Source organism: Hemitrygon akajei, chromosome 10 (genome assembly GCF_048418815.1).
Source record: "Hemitrygon akajei chromosome 10, sHemAka1.3, whole genome shotgun sequence".
NCBI lineage: Eukaryota > Metazoa > Chordata > Chondrichthyes > Myliobatiformes > Dasyatidae > Hemitrygon > Hemitrygon akajei.
The window spans coordinates 159,981,011-160,002,575 of record NC_133133.1 but is presented as its reverse complement, the minus strand read 5'-3'; the positions used below and the strand labels follow the sequence as shown (position 1 = coordinate 160,002,575).

The 21,565-nt window shown below is 40.8% G+C and overlaps 1 long non-coding RNA gene across 1 annotated transcript; it reads right to left on the bottom strand.

Moving 5' to 3' along the window:
- Window positions 1–938: 938 nt before the first annotated feature.
- Window positions 939–20,631, bottom strand: LOC140734127 (uncharacterized). The gene is made up of 3 exons (XR_012100485.1): window positions 20,531–20,631; window positions 12,096–12,196; window positions 939–1,454 (listed from the first exon to the last, which is right to left on the bottom strand). It is a non-coding gene; the product is annotated as an uncharacterized lncRNA (long non-coding RNA).
- Window positions 20,632–21,565: the final 934 nt, after the last annotated feature.

Sequence of the window (21,565 nt, the reverse complement as noted above, 5' to 3'; positions counted from 1 at the left end):
TAACCTCCAGCAAGCACAGGCCTATAGCCATTAAGCACTCCTAATGCTTTAACATTTTCATTCCTGGATCCTCTCCAATGCCAGTCCATCCTTCCTTAGATACGAGGCCCAAAAATGCCCACAATACTCCAAATGTGGTCTGACCAATGCTGTAAAAAGCTTTGGCATTACATCCTTGCTTTTAGCTTCTAGTCATCTTGAAGTGAATGTTAACATTGTATTTGGCTTCCATATTACTGACTCAATTTGCAAGTTAACCTTTAGGGAATCCTACACTAGGTCTCAAGTCCCTTTGCAACTCCAATTTCTGATTTCACTCCCCATTTGGTAAATAGTCTTCACCTTTATTCATTCAACCAAAGTATATGACCATACCCTTCCCTATAATATAGTCCCTATAATATAATATAAAATTCTTTGCCCATGTTCCAAACCTGTACAAGTTCTTCTGCAGACTCCCTGCTTCCTCAATACTACCTGCCCCTCCACCTGTTTGCATCATCTGCAGATTTGGCCACAAAGCCATCAAGTCTGTCATCCAGATCATTAGCATATGATGTTGAGAAGTACCAGACTCAACCCCAGCCTCTGTGGAATACCATTAGCTGATCAGCAAAGGCTCCCTTTAGTCCCACTCTTTGTTTTCCTCCAGTCAGCAAGTCTGTCTGTGCTAGTGTCTTTCCTGTAATACCATGGGTTCTTACCTTGTACAGCAGCTTGAAATTCAGCCAATTCCAAATGACTATAATATTAAGAAATTGCTGAGTGTTTTGGGAAGAAAGGCCTAACCACATCCTGGCCATGGTGCTGACATTCTGACCTCTAGGACCAGCCATGCCCACTGGCTGCTCCAGAACGGCTGCAAAAATTGCAATTTAGAATGTAAAACAATCAAATCTGGCAAATTACCATTCTCACCGTCATTCAGTTAAGTGATAGAAAATCGATCATCAAATCATCGAGGCGGGTGCAGAGGGCGAGTGAATGTTCAGCGCCATCTACCTGCCTCTCGCTCAGTGCTGCCAGAGAAGGTGTCCGCATAAGGCAGGCTCTTGATCTCTCCTCCCAAGGACACGTCCTTGCATTTGAGTGATCTCTCATTCCCTTGATGCTGTTGGCAGCTGGTGTCAAAGCAAGGTTTAATTGATGTAGATTGTAGATTTGGACTCAAATTCAGCTTTGTGATGTGTTTTAGTTTCTAGTTCTAGCTCTGGGTGCTCTTTTTTGTTACTACTTTCGGGTGACTTTTGAATCATGCAGCCTGCAAATAATGAACACTGAGCCGAACTGTACTGAAATAAGCCTTTTGATTTTGTGCTGTGTATTCTGTGTTTTCAGTCGTTTTTTGTTGCCATTTGCACAGTTTTTTTCCCACGTGGGGGAGGTTTGAAGTTCGATGTTTTTCTTTCAACAGGCTGGTTCAAAGGCATGGTTCTTCTTTGTTTCGAGACTGTCTGTGGAGAAGATGAATGTCAGGATTGTAAACTGTATAAACGCGTTGATAATAAATGTACTTTGAATATTTGAAATAAACCTTATGTATTATCTTTATGGAGTTTGGTGAGATTTACAATACAGAAATAGGCCTTTCATACCAACAAGTTTGTCCTCGAGCCCATATTCATTATAGCCTGCTTCACCTTATTTATGAATATTTCAAATCGAACATCAAGGGGTAGGTTAATGGAGAGACTCACGATGTCAACAACATCTTCTGACATTTTGCCAATGATTGTATGGGTCTATGTTTGGCCCTAGTTTATTAATCCTACTCTTGGTAAAGAGGAGCATTTTCTAGTAATGCTGATGTTGTAGTTAGACTGGAACAGCTGAGCTATTAGCTTGCATTTCATTTGGAGCTCCTCTAAAACCACTTGATTTCAATCCTTCCTACCACTTTGATCCAAATGTCAACATAATACTTGCTTCTCCAGGTGGAATGGCCATTGAGTTTGACACCAAGTCACCAATAGCAACTAATATTAAAGAGGATGATTAGTTTTTCCAAAATCAATTACCACAGCCCCAGGATATAACTGCAGGGATATCTCTAATGGTGGCCCAGCCCTAATGATCTTTAGTTGCTTTGTTAATTATATGTCTTCCATAATGAGGTCACAAGTGGGGATGTTCATTAACTTCATTTAGTTACAGTCACCGAAGAAAAATATTCTCAGAGACAGCTGGACAATGTCCAGGCTCGCTTTGTCAAGTGATCAACTTCCTCTGAAGTGATAAATTTGATTTGTGGCACATCATTGGTAGAAAGCAGTCATTCCAGTAAGGGATAGTCTAGCCACTATCCTATGCATTCAAGTATAAGTGTGTGACATTATTCAATAAATGTTGCATAAAATTCAATAACTTCACTAAAAGAGAGCAAAAATTGGATTGTTGTTACTTTCTCCGCAAAGAGCTCGATACATTGGCAGTACAGGAGTAAGCAAACTTCTCTTTGCCAGCAATCTTTAGAGACATTTCTATTTAATTCAAATAGATTGTGCAGATCTGGCCATCAAGGCACAAGTCAATTGCATGATATTCTGAAGATCACTGCAATCCTGCCACTGAGGTGCCAAGAAATGAAAATCCCAAATTTAACATCAATTTCATCAGAGCAAACTGAGTTACAGCATGTAAGTTGAAGTGGAAGCAATGCTGAAATCTGAACTACATGTAATTTTTATGTGCTAAATGCAAAAATAAGTGCTGCCTTTTCCAGCACTGTCATCCTTCATTTCACCAAGCCAGCCATCATCAAAAGACTATTCAATATGTGAACCATTGTTCATCTTGCTCTGTCTGTTCTATTGTCTGATTCATTGCTCTGTTCTGATCCTCCTACTCCATACATAACAAAATGTGTCTCTGAAGTAGCATATCATGATATGAACTATTCTTCCAGTCAACCTAAATGTTAATCTCAACATTGGTAAAACTAGTTATTGATTTGCTTCAGTTAACAGCGTGCGGCCAACCTCTCAATCAGCAGTTTACTGAAAATGTTAGATTTGGGTCCATGTTTGTGCATCGGTTTTCTTTGGATCCAGTAAATTGGTTGATTTTGCCAGCTTGAGAGAATTGCCAGCAACCACATCCTTTCTCAATGCTGCTGTTTAATGTCAGAGTGTCTTGATTAAAACAAGAGAGTTAAAAGGTATGGTTCCAGTTAATTATAATCTAATGCTCCCCAGTGGCTAGTTGGTGAAGCTACTACCTGATAAAGTATTGAGCTCAATGGACCAAGAAGCTCCTAGATTCAATTCCCATCTGTGCTGTGTCAGCTGATCCTAGTCACGACAGAGGCGAACGTGCCACAATTGTTTCACCAGTCTACAGCCAGTGAGGAGGGTGATAACGTCATTGAGTAGCATCAAGTATCCCCCCCAAAAATTCCGTAGGACAAATTGTGTGAGGATTAAGGGTCAAGAGCACTTCTACTGCTTCTCAGTCAAGAAGATTGAGTGTGGACAATTCAGTTTAATGAGGGTGGTTGTTCAATTGCATGCAGCTTCCGTTTATATAGCATTAAATCATTTCTTCTCCCAAGATAGCAGTCTTGGCTCGGTGGCAGCACTCACTTCTGAGTCAGTCAGTCATGGATTTAGGCCACACTCCAGAGACTTGAGCACATAATTTAGATTGGCATTTCAATGCGGTAATGAGGATGCACTGCATTGTTGAAAGAGGCTTTTACTATATGAGATTTCTTTCTTCTTCCTTCCTCAAATACGTTCCAAAAATTCAGTTCCTCTATCAGTTGATCTCCTTCCTTTCAGTATGGGAATGAAATTCTTCTATGATGACTATATTACACTTTGCTACAAGTTAACTCATCCCCATATTTGTACATCACTGCATCAAAACGCCTCTTTATTGTCCTTTGTTATTTGTGCACTCCAGGTGTTCTCAACAGCTATACCACAATGAGATCCTCCCACCCTCCTTCAGAAATTATGCCTTTTGTCAATATTGCCATTTCCTCATCTTCCTCTCTTCTCTCATCCATTCTATCGATCTTATAACCTGAAATAGTCATTCTCTAGGTGTAGCCAAATCATTCTATTGGCTACTTTATATCCATCTTTCCAGTAAGATTGCAGCACAGTCAGATGCACAGCCTCTCTGGGGCCAACCAGAGGCGTTTTTGGCTTTCTTAAACATCTATTTATGATGGCAAGACAATGCTAGACATTAAAAACTTCAAGCTCTGCAGGTCTAACCCATCAGCGAGTTGCTCGTTGCCAGAGGAACTGGACTTGGTGCAGACCATGTTGCTGCCTGCTACAGAAAGGCATTGAATTTGGTGCAATGTGCAGTCCAAAAGCCAGTGGTTGTCTTGGATGTTTTTCCTGGAATTGCAAGACTTTCAGACCTTGGTGATGTAAAATACTGCAGTCCAGTTCACTGATTTATTGGCAAGACCGGCAGCAGGGAGCTGTGTGGCCTCGGTTGTAGTGAGGACTAGGCCTCATGCCATGGGCTTGCCTGTTGCAACAAGCCAAGAGGAAAGACGCCGGAGGTGGTGTGGTGTGGCATCCACACTAAAATGGGAGCTAGCCCCTTCCATCAGTGCTGCTCTCCAGTGCTCGCTCCGTGGAAGACAAGCTGGATTACATGCATGTGTGCAAACGCATCCATTCGTCTGCAGACTGCTGAGAATTGCTTGTTCTTGATGACAACACCCATGCAAATCAACTTACAGGACATGTCACTCAGGGATCTAGGTTGTATATATATTTTTAGAGAGATTGTCTGTATGTTTACTGCTATCTTATACGTGCCATATGTGCCTTGTGCTGTGTATAATTGTTGGTATTGTTTTGCACCTTAGTCCTGGAGGAACACTTATTTGGTTGTACTCATGGGTATTCATGTATGGTTCAATGTAATTAAACTTGAACATGAATTTCTAATCAAATTTGTCCTTTTAGCTTACTTTACCTTCAACACATTTGCCAACCTGGCTCAGGGCTTTTGCTGGACTCTCAGTCAGACTCAAAGGGACAGGCAACATTCAATACACCCTAGGAAAAGTATTTGCCTGGCCTGATCTTTGCAAGTGTGACTTTTACTTTAGTGGTACTGAAAGCTACACCAGGCTGGCATACCAAATACTGGAATTGCCAATACAATGCAAGAACAGCTCAAGAGAGATCCTGTAAACAGAGAAGCTTACAAACATGAGCTAAACTACCTAATGCATACCCCTTTCTTCCTCTTTGAGCATCTTGGGTTGAATTCACATTGTTATAACAGTAACATAACCACTTTTGTCACAAACTGATTACAAAGATGGTGGTGACATGAAGGTCAAGAGTTTTAATGCTACTTCATTTTCTTGTTGGGTATATTTATTTGTAATATCATTAAGGAGAAAATGTGCTCAATGGACTCAGCTGCATTAAAGAGTCTCCGAGCATTTAAATCACAATAACACCATTTTAAAAACAGCCTATTGATTTGAATAAACTAAAAGCAACTGTTTTACAGTTGTATTGGTTATTTCAGAATGAATCACAGTGGCCCTGAATCACTGTTTCTGAAGATTTTCATTTCTAAAGGATGGTGAATGTAAATTACCATTGATCAGAGTCTGCATCAGATTCTTTGGCAAGTAGGGCAGTGGAGTTCTCATTGTGCCGCTGCAAACTAGTTTTTGCTTTTCAATTGCAATAACTGTGCAAATCCATGTGTGTTTGCCATTTGTCTTTTATGCAGTTTCATTCTTTCTAAAAATCAGTTCCTGCTATTTGTTAAGTTGCAGTACTTACTGGCTTTTATTAACTTAAAACATTTCATCAGGATTTAGCTGCTAACCATTCTGAAAGACTTACTGAATTATCTTATGAGTCATAACATGTCTTACGAGGAAAGGTTGCAAACTAGAGCTTTTCTCTTTGGAGGGGCAACTTGATAGAGTTACATTTTTTAATCAAAATCAATTTTATTCATAATAAAAATATTTACAAGAAGAAACCATTCAATGCCTTTTCATTCTTTACATTCATAGTTTCTGTACTGTTCTATTACATTCATACACACCAATAGCACTACTGCTACTCAGGTGGCCCTCTGCAATAATTGAGAGACTTCCTCACCCAACCCGGTCCCTCCATTTCCAGTAGCAGAACTTCCCTACCTGTCATCCTTTCCTACCAAGACCTTGCACTATGTTCCAGTGCATCCCTCAGCTTGTACTCCTGGGGCCTGGAGTGTGCCAGTCGGCGACTTTCCTCCATGGACATCTCAATGCACTGGCAGACCATCAGGTTTCATGCCAAACCAAAGAGCGCTCTTCACCATGTTGATGATCTGCCGGCAGCACTCAATGTTCATCTGTATGTGTGTTTATGGGAATAGCCTATAGGTCGGAGAATGCTCTGTCACACAGCTGCTCAGGATGAAGCATGACATCTTTCTCCATACTCTCTTTCCAAACCCACAGTCTGCAATGAGGTGAGCTACCATCTCACCCCACTAGAGGTGTACAAGATAAGAGGTATTGATAGATTGGACAACTTGCCCCTTTTTCCCCAGCAATGGCTAACACCCAAGTGGAGGAAATTTTAAGGGAGAGTTCAGGGGCAAGTTTTTAAACACAGAGTGGTGAGTGCCAGGTATGCACTTCAAGGTGGTGATGGTAGAGCCAGGTACATTAGGGACATTTAAAAAACTTTCAGATAGTCACGTGGACAAAGGAAAAATTGAGGGCTATTATAAACACAAGAGATTCTGCAGATGCTGGAAAGCCAGAGCAACTCAAAAGTCTGGAGGAACTCAGCAGGTCAGGTAGCATGTATGAAAATGAATAGACAGTCAACATTTTGGACCGAGCACCTTCATCAGGATTAGAAAGGAAGGGGGAAGATGTCAGAATAAAAAAAAGTGGAGGCAGGGGAGGGAAGACAAGCTAAAATGTAATAGGTGAAGCCAATGGATGAGCAAGGTAAGGGCTGGAGAAGAAAGAATCTAAAAGGAGAGGAGAATGGATCATGGAAGAAAGGGAAGAAGGAAGGGCACAAGGAAGCAGTGATAGGCAGGTGAGAACAGGTATGAAGCTAGAATGGGAAATAGAAGAGTGATGGGGAGGGAATACAGAAAAAAAATACTGGAAAATAAAAGAAAAAAGAGTGGCATGGTGTGCTTGTTGAGGGTTATTGGCTGTGTAGGAGGAAAAGGTTAGATTGATTGTGGAGTAGGTTGAAAGGTCAGTAAATGTCATGGGATGAAAGGTCTGTACTATGCTGTAATGTTCTATGTTCACTAGAACTTTTTGCATGGGTAGAATGACGTGAATCCGTGATTTACTCTGACCACAAGGCATATTCTCTCAACTCAGCCCACAGGACTCTCAAAAATCTCCTCAAAAAGCAATGGGAAAGAATTTTTTTTCTCTGCTGCATCCATTATTTGCAATACAAGTGATTTAGCAAGTCTTTGCTTAGTTCCTTTTGCAAGTCATTTCACGGCTCAAACCACCCCAATCTTAGAGATCAGTAAAATAACTTTTAAAATTTGCATGACTGCAACAGAGTGACATTGATTCTTGCTGCAGTCAAGGAAGGTATGTGGATTACCAATATTGGTGAAAACATGAAGTATTAGAGAGTATCAATGTTGATGAGTTTCTTTGTCGCAATGAAGATAATTTCATTGGATTGCAAGGGTATGTGTGAAACAGGTCTTGAACCCTGAACTCTATTTCAGGAAGCAGGAAGGTGTTAGATTATTATTATATCAAACCTGAATCAATGGTAATTTAGGTTTCATGGAAGGGAATAAGTAAATATCAAATTGTTCTGGTAACACACACACCCGAACTTTAGAAAAGGCACTTATCAATTTGTATAATATGCTTTTCCTTGCCAACCACTGAGGTACCAAGAACAATAATGCTGCTTACTTGCGCAACAACGAAAAAAGAGGGTAAATTGAAAAATTATACTATATTTACCACTGGCATATACCTACTTGGTGGTATTAAGATTTCTATTGACCTGAGCATACACTAAATATTGCTTTGTATGATTGTTAAAACACAAAACCATAGACAATTATTACAAGTTCACCCATCCCATGTTTAGCTTATTGGTCTATTTGTCTTTGACATTGTCTTTAAAGAATTTTATTCTTTGTTCATGGTCAAGTATACGCACCTGGTTTTGTGAGGCATAACATTCTTTCAATCAGCTGGAACACTCATTTCTCCCAGCTGCCATAAATGTCATGGCAATGAAATAGCAAATTAGTTTACAACTGTAATTTACAACTATAACGGTCAGAAATATTTTATCAAGCTACACATTTAAAGATATGTAACTTATTTCAATTGTAAAACCCAATGGTCCCTTACATAGGAATGTGCTCAAGGAAATAAATTGAACTTCTATGAGGTTGGCACAGATGCAACTAACATTTTGTACCCATTTATGGATGCTGTCCGCCTTGGAGAAGGTACCTCACTGAAGCTTTTGACTCCATCAACAAGGTGGAACACCGGAGCACTCTCCTCAACTACAGGTACCCACAGAAATTCTCACCTCATATCCACTTATTTATTGAGTTACAACACAGAATAGGCCCTTCTCACCTTTTGAGCCGCACTGCTCAACAACCCCCCAATTTAATCCTAGCCTAATCACAGGACAATTTAGAATGACCAATTAACCTACCAACTGGTAAGCCTTTGGACTGGTGGGAGGAAACGGAGCTCCCAAAAGAAGCCTACGCGGTCATGGGGAGAACGTACAAACTCCTTACAGGCAGCAACAGGAATTAAACCAGGGTCTCTGGTAACATAAAGCATTGAGCTAAACTCTAGGCTACTGTGACTCCCCATATATTTGTTTCATAATGGCATGCAAACCACAATCCTAACCAATCAGTCAATAACAGAACCAATTTCAATGAACACTGGGGTCAACTGAGGCTGCATCATTGCCTAAACAATTTTCTCTATTCTTCTTGCCATAGCTTTGCATCTCTTTGCTAACAAATTTTCCTTGAAAGTGGCCCAAACTATTAGAACAAGTGGGAAAGTATTCAAATTATGTTAATTTGACTCCAGCCCCAAGGTCACCTGACTTTCCGTAGTTGAGCTGTATACTGCAGCTAATGATTTTGTATACACTTACAGGCCTACAAGCCTAATTGATAGTGATATTTGCACTTTGTGTGTCATTGGGCTTTCTTCTGAGGAAAGTATGACCTGTACAAAAAGGGAAGTTTGCACCTGAATTGAAGGAGGAACGATGTTCTTGGAGAAGAATTTGTTAGGTGGGTCAAAGAAGGATTCCTGACACAGTGTGGATGGGCCAACTAGAGGAGAGGCCATACTGGATCTATTACTAGGGGATAGGTCTCTCGGTGGGTGAGCAGTATGGAGAAAGTGATCACAAAACCCAGACCTTTATCATCCCTTGGAAAAGGATAGAAGTAGACTGTATGGGAAAGTATTTAATTGGGGGAGGGAAAATTATGATGCCTTTAGGCAAGAAATTGGGAACAGATGTATTCAGGGAAATGGACAACAGAAATGAAGAGGTTGTTCAGGAAGCATTTGTACAGGCTTCTGGATAGGTTTATCCCATTAAGATGGGGGAAGGATGGTAGGATGAAGGAACCGTGGTTGACAAGAGAAGTGAATCATCTAATCAAGGGGAAGAAGGAAGCATACTTAAGGTTTAAGAAGCAATGATCAGACAGAGCTATTGAGAGTTATAAGGTTTGCAAGGAAGGAGCTTAAGAAGGGACTTAAGAGAGGCAGAAGGGGACCTGAGAAGGTTTTGTCAAATAGGATTAAGGAAAATCAGCAAGGTATTTTACACACGTGAACAACAGAAGGATGACTTGAGTGAGGGGTAAACCAATTAGGGATAAAAGGAAACATGTGCCTCAAATCAGAGGAGGTAGGGAAGGTCCTTAATGAATGCATTGCTTCAGTATTTATCAGAAAGAGGGAGCTTGACGAATGTAAGGTCAGTGTAGAGTAGATCAATATGCTTGAACGTGTTGACATTAAAAAAAGGATATGCTGGAACTTTTGAAAACATTAGGATAGATAAAGTCCCAGGACTGGACAGGATATACCCAGAACACTATGGAAAGCAAGGGAAGAGATTGTTATGCCTTTAGTGAGGATCATCGGCATGTCATGCCACACAAACCTGATTGAATTCTTCAAGAAAGTGATGAAACAAAACAATGAAGCTAGAGCAATGGTTGTAGTGTATATGGATTTTAGTAAGGCATTTAACAGAGCTCCCCAATGTAGGCCAATTCAGAAAATCAAGAGGCATGGGATCCAGGGAAACTTGGCTGCATGGATTCAGAATTGGCTTGCCCACAGAAGGCAGAGGATAGTAGTAGATGGAACATATTCTGCCTGTAGGTCTGTAACTAGTGGTGATCCACAGGGATCTGTTTTGGAATCTCTGCTCTTTGTTATTTTTAAAAATGACTTGGATGAAGAAGTGGAAGTGTGCAGATGACAAAGATTGGAGGTATTGTGGATAAAGAAGGTTGTCAAGCTTACAACAGGACATTGACAGGGTGCAGAGCTGGGCGAAGAAGTGGCAGATGGAGATCAATCCAGAAAAGTATAAAGTGATATACTTTGGCAGGTTGAACTTGAAGACAATACAAAGCAAGATTCTTAGCGGTGTGGAGGAAGAGGGATCTTGAAGGATCTCTCAAAGTTGCTGCACAAGTTAATAGAGCGGGGAAGAATGCATGTGGTATGTTGGCCTTCATTAATCAGTTTATTGACTTCGAAACCCATTAGATAATGCTACAGCTCCATAAAGCTCTGGTTAGACCATACTTGGAGTATGTATTCCATTCTGGTCACCTTATTATAGGAAAGATGTCTAAGCTTTAGAGGATACATAGGAGATTTACCAGGATGTTGCCTGGATGTCTTATGAGGAAAGGTTGAGTGAGCTAGAGCTAAAGTTCTTCTCTTTGGAGTGAAGGAGGATGGCAGGTGACTTGATAGAGGTGTACAAGATGATAAAAGGCATAGGCAGAGTAGACGGCCAAAACCTTTTTCTCTGGGTGGCAATAGCCAATACGAGAAGGCACCATTTTGAAGTGACTGGAGGAAAAGATCGAGAGGCATGTCAGAGGGAGGGTTTTTTTTTTAAAAAGGGAGTAGTACGTGTGTGGAACACACTGCCAGAGTGGTGACAGAGGAAGATACTGTGTATCCGTGTATTAGGTACATTTAAGAAACTCTTAGATAGCACACGGATGAAAGAAAAAAAAAGGACTGAGAAGTTAGGGTTAAATTGAATTTGGAGTAGCTTAAAAGATTAGCACAAAATTGTCAGCCGAAGGGCATATATTGCACTGTGCTATACACTATGATCTATATTGTTCACTGAAGCAAATGAGAGGATAAGCCTTACCGTCTACACCCATTAGAAAAACATTTTCTACTAATCTGTACAACAATAAAGGTTCATAGTGAGACTCTATAAAATATGCACTACTTTTCACATCCCAGGGACCACCTCTCAAGCATTGATCAAGAAATTCACTATTCTCAGTGAATAAATTGTTCAACTGAGAGAAGGAAGTGGGAATTTCAAGGCCTCAGACCTGAAAGCAAATCCCCAATTCAGTGTACTGGGCAGCAGAGATCCCTACTCTCTAAGTTGCCCCTGAAAGTGGCAGTGACATAATAATATGTAACTACATTTCCTCAAAGTCCGCCAAATTCGCCAGAGGGACAAGAAAGATTGGTGTCATCTTTCAGCCCAAACTCCTCAGCAATTCTAACACTGATTCTATCATCAGGCTTTGTGTTTCACATTCCTGAAACCATACTCTCAGAATTGCTACTGTATTCTGAGCTCTGCCATGGGAAGGGATCTCCAGACGGACAGAAGAAAAGATTCAAGTATGTGCTAAAGCCTCCTCGAGAAAATAGTGGATCCACAACAACTCCTGTAAATCCTTGCCCCATCACAACTCAAGATGGAGGAGGAGCATTCAGTGAAGTATTGAGAACTTCAGAACTACACCTCGGGAGTACACAAGTCCAGAGTTAGTAGTGGAAAGATGCACCCAGCTCTAAAACGTCCACCTACCCTCTGCAACAGGGTCTGCTGTCCCATCTGTATTTTCATTTTGGCCTTATCAGTCAACCTGGAACCTTCATAACTGGAGTGGGAGCATGTCATCCACCAACCTGACAAAATAGGAAGAGTAAACATAACAGATTAACCATATAACAATTACAGCACAGAAACAGGCCATCTCGGCCCTTCTAGTCCGTGCTGAACATTTACTCTCACCTAGTCCCACCGACCTGCACTCAGCCCATAACCCTCCATTCCTTTCCTGTCCATATACCTATCAAATTTTACTTTAAATGACAATACCGAACCTGCCTCTACCACTTCTACTGGAAGCTCGTTCCACACACAGATTGTAGAATATAAGCTTATTTTATATAGTGGAGAGAAGATTAAGAGTTGATTTGATGCCAGTGTGCAAAATCATGGAGAGTCCAACCAAAATAAGCAAAGAAAAAATTGTTCCATTAGCAGTGCTGCATAGAACCGGAGGGTACAGATTTATAGGTGCTTCCTAAGTGAACCAAAGGTTTCATGAGAAAAGAATTACTCACCAGCAAGTAGTTACAAAAGGGTGATGGAAACAGATTCAATCCTGGCTTTCAAAAAGACATTAAGCAAGTTCTTAAGAAACAAAATTGCTGGGACTTGAGAAAGAGGGAACATGACTGACTTGTCTCTCATAAAAATCTCAAGGGTCAAATGGCCTCCTTCTGTGCCATCAAGATTTTATGATTCGTAGCTGGCGAACAGCCATTCCAGATACTGTACATCTCATTACTCAGTGATCTTTCTATACTTCTTCAAAACTCAAATTTATTCTCAGCATGGATAAACTGGTGCCAAAAATGTTCTGTGAATGTTTAGTTCCTCACCTTAAATAATAACAAGGAAACCTTTCTGCAAATGTTACATTTCTGTATACGCTATGAGAATTTTGGTTAGTTTTTACACATCTTTGAATAATTTGATATTCTTTCATAGATTTGTTCTGCCGTACAGGTTAGAACCATTTGAAGGCCATTCACAAGGACTTAAAATTCTAAATAAGAATAATGTTCAGTGTTTAATGTCTATGATTATTTTTAAACCACTTATTGAATTTAACTATTTAATATATATAATTTCTGTACTTGCTGCAAAGAACAAATTTCATGACATGTGCCAGTGATATTAAACCTGATTTTGATTCTACTTCTAACATTTCATTGTGAAGTGAGCATAAATTCTGGAGCAAGCATATAGCCAGTTAAACGTGCAGTCCAGAAAAAGCCTCCAGCCATTCTCTGACCTTCCACAAGGTGTGCATTTTTCTACCTTCTGCAGCAAAAATCAGTGAAGTAACAACAACCTTTCATACTCAGGTCCCCTGAAAATACTAACTTTGTTGCATTTGGTGTCGACAAATTTTCAATGCAGTTCCCAATGATAAATAGAACATAACACAGTACAGCACAACATAGTCCATTTGATTCATGATATTGTGCGGACTTTTAACCAACTCCAAGATCAATCTAATGCTGCCTACCCACAGAGCCCTCAATTTTTCTTTCATCCAAGTGCCAAAGTGTCTCTTAAAACTTGTTAATATACCTGCTCTACCACCATCACAAGTTCTAGAGTGAGAATATGGAAAAGGGAATTTGGCCCTCTGGATTCACACCATAAGACATAGGAGCAGAATGAGGCCATTCAGCTCATGGAATCTGCTCCGCCTCTCTATCATGGCTGATTTATTATCCCTTTCAACTCCATTCTCCAGCCTTCTCCCCATAACCTTTCACACCCTAATCAATCAAGGGCCAAACAACCTCGACTTCAAGTATATCCAATAACTTGGCCTCCACAGTTGTCTGTGGCAATGAATTCAACAGATTCAACAGCCTCTGACTATGAAGTTAATCCTTATCTCTGTTCTAAATGGAGTTCCCTTTACTCTGTGCATTCTGGTCCTAGATTCCACCCACTATAGGAAACATCCATTCCACATCCACTCTATCTAGGCCCTTAAATATTTGATAGATTTCAGAGATCTCCCCTCATACTTCTAAATTCCAGTAATCACAGGCCCAGAGTCATCAAATGTTCCTCATACATTAACCCCTTCATTCCCAGAATCATTCTCATGAACCTCCTCTGAGCCCTCTCCAGTGCCAGCACATCTTTACTTAGATAAGGGGCCCAAAACTGCGCATAGTACTCCAAGCACAATCTAAACCTATTATAAAGCATCAGCATCACATCCTTTCTTTTATAATCCAGTCCTCTCAAAATGAATATTAAAATTGCATTTGTCTTCATTACCACTGACTTAACCTGCGAGTTGACCTTTAGGGAATCCTATACCAGGACTCTCAAGTTGCTCTGCACCTCTGATTTTTTTTGAATTTCCCTCCCTCCATTTAGAACATAGTCTACACATTTATTCCTTCTAGCAAAGTGTTAAACCATACACTTCACTACACTATGTCCCATCTGCCACTTCTTAGCTTAGCCCATTCTCCTAATCTGTCGAAGTCCACCTGCTGACACCCTGTTTCTTCAACGCTACCTGCCCCTCCACCTATCTTCATATCATCTGTAAACCTGGCCACAAAGCCATCAATTCAATCCTCCAGATCACTGATGTATGACATGAATAGAAGCAGTCCCACCAATGAGGCCTGCAGAACTTCACTAGTCACTGGCAGCAAATCAGAAAAAGGCCACTTTTATTTCCACTCTTTACCAGTCAGCCAATCTTATATTTGTACTAGTATCTTTCCTGTAATATCCTGGGGCTCTAACTTTGTTAATCAGCCTCATGCATTGCACCTTGTCAAAGGCTTTCTGAAAATCTAAGTAAAAAACATCCACTAACTCCTTTGCCTATGTTGCCTGTTATTTCGGCAATTAATTCTATCTGGTTTGTCAGGCAAGATTTTCCCTTGAGGAAACCATGCTGACTATGGCCTATGTTATCATGTGCCTCCAAGTACCCTGAGACCTCATCCTTAATAATCAACTCCAACATCTTCCCAACCACTGAGGTCAGACTAACTGGCCTATAATTTCCATTCTTCTGCTCCCCTCCCTTTTTAAAGAGTGACATGACACTTGTAATTTTCCAGTCCTCTGAAACAATTCCAAAATTTAGTGATTCCTGAAATATCATTATTAAGGCTCCACAATCTGTTCAGCTATCTTTTTCAGGACCTGTCAGGTTGCAGCCCATCTGATCCAGGTGATTTATCTACCTTCAGACTTTTCAGTTTCCCAAATATCTTCTCCCTCAGTAAGAGCACCAAAATACCACTCTGCCCCCAAACACTCTCAAATTTCTGGCATACTGCTAGTGTCTTCCACAGTGAAAACTTACCAAGTTCGCCTGTCATTTCTCAGTGCCCCATGACTACCTCTCCAACATCATTTTCCAGTGGTCTGATATCCACTCTCACCTCTCTTTTACTCTTTACAAGTCTGGAAAAAAACTTTCTGTATCTTCCTTTCTATTATTGGCTTGCTTACCTTTGTCAGGAAATGTAGAGGCGGCTTGGCCCAAACACAGAGCAACAGAGACAATTTAGTAGCCAGCAATCACTAACAATAATCCGTAAAATAACAATCCACATGGGGCCGCAAAAAAAGAATGACCAGATTCTTATCACAACAAGGTGTGAAGGTAATTGATGTCTAGTAGCAGCTGGTTGGTTCAATAGATGAACAAGAACTGTGGATGACAGCTAAGTTGAAATAGGCTGCAGGTGATGAGTTAGAAACAAGTGGCAGGTGACTCCTGCCAGTTGGGTGGAATCTGTGAGGTGCCTGCCTGTGCAGGCCTAGCAACTCCAAAGCTCAAAGTACATTTATTACCAAAGTATATACAGTATACTATATACAACATTGAGATTCATCTCCTTACAGGCAGCCACAAAGCATAGAAACATAATAGAACCAATTAAAAAAAGAGACCATCAAACATCCAATGTTCAAGGAAAAAAAATCTCACATAACTGAGTCCACAGCTGCAAAGCCAGTCATCACTGCAGCCGATCCAGCAGCCTGTTAGATGCAGGCCACAGCCTCAGTTCAGTGCAGAAATGAGCAGCAAGCTGAACCAAACTGTCCCTCTGCTCTGTCCCCGACACAATGACCTTTTCAAACTTGCCTGGCACTTAAATCATCCACACCTCAGATTGCATTCACTCTCGGACCCAGGCCCAGCTGCTTCTTTGGCCCATAGCCAACCTTTGCAATTTGGCCTGGTGCTTAAGTTGATCAAACCTCAGGCTGTTCTTTGCTCTCAAACCCAGGCCCTGTCATCTCAATATGCACTCGGGCCTGGGCCCCACCGTTTCGATTTAGGCTGTACCCGACCTTTCCAATTTGGCCCAGTGCTTACATCAATCAAAACCCAAGTTTTACTTCATTCTCCGGCCTGGGCCTTGACACTATTACCTTGGTTCTGCCACATCAAATCACCTTGAAATCTGCTCCAGCAACAGCCAAACATTGATTCATTCCTCCCTCTCAGGCCCTTTGCCTTGATTTGGCTAAACACACCATGCCAGAACAGTCCTGCACCTTTGAGATTTCAGTTCACATCTCAACAATGCCTGGTCATACAGGCGGTTCAAAAGCTCAACTCCAGAAGGGAAGTTACAGGCTATCGATTTCAGTGATCAGATTTCATCTTTTCTATCCTTAAGGTTTTTTAGTTGCCTTCTGTTGGGTTTTGAAAGCTTCCTAATCCCATTAACTTCCCAATGATTTTTGCTATACAATTGTATAAGCAGTGCAGCAAGCCATAGAGCATTGGGCTCCAAGGTCTCTAGACCATCTATATTATTAATTGTCTGCTTAACTAAAGTCGTTAAGCTCTAGTGCTTCCTGTTTAACCTTGTCAAATTTATTTTGACTGGCACGAGTTTTCAACATACTGTGATTATTTAAAACAGACTCCTGATTAGCACTTATCGTAGGGTCTTTGCTCAGAGAATGATTTGTCTTACTGTGTTGCTCAATGAAAACACAGATGTTCTGCTGAAATTCCTATGAATAAACACTTGTTTCCATCTTTACATGGGAGCCTGCTGTTCATCCACACCTGGGTTCACTCATTGCCACTGCACACCATAGCATGTAATATAGCAAAGGTTAGTGGGAAATTTGAGGTCTGGGAAGCTCTTATGCCCTCTCTTTTGCTTTTATGCTGTCTTTGACTTTCCTTATCAGCCACAGCTACCTCATCCTCCCTTTAGAATACTTCTTCATCTTTGGTCTGTATCTATCCTGTGCCAACTGTGCCTGAATTGCTCCCAGAAACTCCAGCCATTGCTGCTCTGCTGCGATTCCTGCTAGTTTCCCTTTCCAATCAATCTTGGCCACCTCCTCTCTCATGCTTCTGTAATTCCATTTACTCTACTGTAATAATGATACATCTGACGTTTGCTTCTCCCTCTCAAACTGCAGGGTGAATTCGAGCATATTATGATGACTGTCTCCTAAGAGTTCCTTTACCTTAAGCCCTGTATTCAAATCTGTTTCATTACACAACACACAATCCAGAATTGCCTTTTCTACAGTGGGCTAGCTACAAGGTGCTCTGAAAGGCCAACAAGTAGGCATTCAACAAATCCCCTCTCTTAGGATCTAGTACAAATCTGATTTTTCCAATCTACCTGCATATTGAAATCCCCATGACTATCAAAACATTGCCCTTTTTATGTTTGTGTTCTTTATCCCATTGTAATCTATATCCCACATCCTGGCTACTGTTTGGAGGCCTGTTATAACATCCATCATGGTCTTTTTACCCTTGCAGTTCCTTCACTCTACCCACAGGATTCTACATCTTCTGATCCTATGGCACCTCTTTCTGAGGATTTGATTTCACTTTTTACTGAGAGAGCCTTCCCACCCCCATTGCCAACCTGCCTGTCCTTTCAATACTATGTGTATACTTGGATGTTAAATTTCCAATTATAACCTTCTTTCAGCCATGACTCAGTGATGCTCTCAACATCATAGCTGGCAAACTCTAACTGCACTACAAGATCATCTAGCTTGATCTTTATGTGGTGTGCATTCAAATATAACACCTTCAGTCCACTTTCCATCATCCTTTTTGATTTTGTTCCCATGTTACACTTCAACTTGTCCTACTGACTGCAGTTTTGCCCTAACATCTTCCTGTCCTTCCTCACAGTCTCACTACTCACTGCATCTACTGTAGACCAACTGCCCACCCTCAGCCCTATCACTCAGCTCCTATTCCCTACCTGCTATATTAGGTTAAACCCTCCCCAGAAGCTTCAGCAAACCTACCCGCAGGGATATTGGTTCTCTTGTGTTCAGGTGTAACTCATGCTTTTCTCCAGGTCATACATTACCCTGAAGAGATCCCAGTGATCCTGAAATATGAAACCCTACCCCCTGCATCAGTTTCTCAGCCACATATTCATCTGCCAAATCAACTTATTCTTACCCTCAGAAGTGCACGACACAGGCAGTAATCCAGAAATTACTACCCGTGAGGTCCTGCTTTTCATCTTTCTACCTAGCTCCCTATATTGTCTCTTCAGGACTTTCTCCTTTTCCTACCTATGTCACTGGTACCAAAATGTACCACATCTTCCGGCTGTTCATCCCTCCCCTTTTGAATGCTGTGGACTCAATCTGAGACATCCCTAACCTTGGTATCTGAGAGGCCACTTTTCATCCAGGTGTCCCTTACACGTCCACAGAAGCTCCTGTCTACTCCTCGAATTATGAAATCCTGTATCCCTCTTCTTCTCCCTTTCCTTCTGAGCCACAGAGCAAAACTCAGTGCCAGAGATCCGGTCACTGAAGCTTCTCCCTGGTGGGTCAACCCTACAACAGTATCTGAAGTGGTATATTTATTATTTAGGGGAATGTCTACAGGGGAACACTGCACTAGCTGCATATTCCATTTCCCTCTCATGACAGTCAGCTGCCTGTCTCCTGCAATTTACAGGTTACCACCTCCCTGTAGCTTCTATCTATAACCTACTCATTCTCCCATATGAGCCGAAGGTCGTCAAGTTGCAGTTCCAGTTCCTAACACAGTCTCTAAGGAACTGTAGATGGATGCACTTCATGCAGATGTAGTTATCAGGGAGACTGGAGGTCTCCCAGAGTTCCCACACCTCACACAATGAACATACCACTAACCCTAGATCCATGTCAATGCACTTGCTATGCACTAATAGACAAAGAAAGAGAAAAAAAACTTACTAGAAACTTACTTCGAGCCTCCGCCTGTTCACACTGAACCCTATTGAGCCAAAGCCTCCCACTTTAACACTGGTCCACTCCAATAATGGCTGCTTTGCTTAAATATCACTTCATTTTATTGGCCCTTGCTAAGTTGCTAGTGACCCGATCAACCTGCCACTCTGCAGACAAGTCCCAAAAGGCCCTGCTCAGTTTTGAAATCTGGCGCGTAAACTCCACAAGGAAATGTCTTCGACTCTCTCTGCAACTTCCTGCTCCTGACAATCCTAGAGTTATTAATTCATTCTTCCTACCTTCCCATCAACTCCTTGTAGATTTTACAATCCACCTACTCTGGGGACAATTTACAAAGGACAATTCTCCAATCAATCAGCATTTCTTATGGATGTTGGAGAAAACCAGAGAACCCAGAGGAAGCTCACTTGCTCACAGGGAGAACATTCAACTCCAAACAGGCATGGTTAGATGTGAAGATTAAAAATGTTTCACTAGAACTGTGAAGCAGCAGTTCCATTCTGGTGCTGCCACTAATGATACAATGCTGACTACAATACAGTGTACCTCAATACCAGACTTGTTATAATTCTTCCAGGCTCACCTTTTTGCTGGGCTTAAACACATCATTTATCATTGTAACCAAGGACTCCATGGTGAATTCCAGGCAGACAAAATACAAAGGAGTTGAAACAATTTCCTGGTTGATCCACAGGAGGAAGTTCTTGATACAACCCAAACAATGTCAGTATGATTTAATTAGCACGTGTTTGAAAACAACCACAATTGATCAAGAAGCTGGAGATGCAAACTACCTTCACACTTGGTTTTAGATTAACATGGACTATTATAAATTATCACGTTGTAAATAAGTACATACATAAACAAATATCTGGAATTTAAATATTATCTAATTTTATTTTAATAAAACTACATAACTTGTCACTTTTTTTTACAAAAATATCTTTTGATGAGCAGTCCTGTACTTTACCCTGCCTATTATTTTAACAAGTTGCATATTATATTTGCAGCCAATGAGCAATAACCAGGAACAATTATCTTGAAAAAAATTATAATCATATCAATAAAGTTTAAATGAAAAGGCAATACATTTAAACGTATTCATTTTGAGTCCGTGGGCCATCAGACGATTTAGCATAACTGCAACATATCATGAGTATCTCAAGTAAAGTCTACTTTCTCAACAAAACTCTTACTCATTACAGTGAAGAGCAACCCTCCCAGACATTCCATTTCTTCATGATTCTGAATTGCAGTGAAAGGAATTTCTGTCCATCGACTTTAAGAAGAGGGCAGGCTGACAACAGCTTTGACCTACCATACAAATCTTAACATTTCTCAATCAGCATTAATCGTGACATCATCTGATTGTATTCTAACTTGCAATAATTGATTTTGGTTCCCTGGTTACCAGAATTTTACTGCCAGGAGTCTTGACTTTAGCAGGACAGGGTTGCTGCTTTGAGTTGCAGAGTCTATAAAAACACCTCTTTTATAATAACAAACTTGGTTGACGTGGAAATAGCAGTCATAAGGCATAAATTCACCTGACAGCATTTACATACTAAGAAATAAAATTATATATGGTGGGATAAAACTCCACTATAGCAGATTTTCCATTAGTAATTTCTTCTACCTCAGGGAAGATAGAAGATGGTAAAATAAATAAAGGTCTTTCTGAATTGCTAAGTGCTCCAGGGAAGTATTGAACATCTCCCTGCATTACATGGGTCTTGGTAAAGGCACACAGCTAGGCACAGTCTATTGCAATGGATCCCATATAGACTGTCACACACTGTTAGGACTGAGATTGAAAAGATGACTGGAAATCCAAGAGAACAAAAATTTATTTAGCCCCATTTTAAAGCCAAGTGCAAGATTTGTTGCTATTCATAAGCAGCTAACCAACCTCACCCCACTGTTGTGGAGTTATTTTAACCCTTTAGTCCTCTGTTCTTCACTTAACTACCTCTTCCCCAAATCAGAGCTCCCATTGTGCCTCAGTCCATTCACTTTTACCTTGGATTCATCCGTAAACTTCAAGCCCAAGCTTTAAGGTATGAGTGAATACCGGTGGTGCATTCTTACCCATGACTGAATATATTTCAGTGATACACAGAGTCACTTCATTGCATAATGTCTCCCTTCGATATTCAAATAGAATCGATTTCTGAAATTAGGAAATTTCTAGCAGTGAAGATTTGGAATTTGTTCATTATTGTCACTTAAGA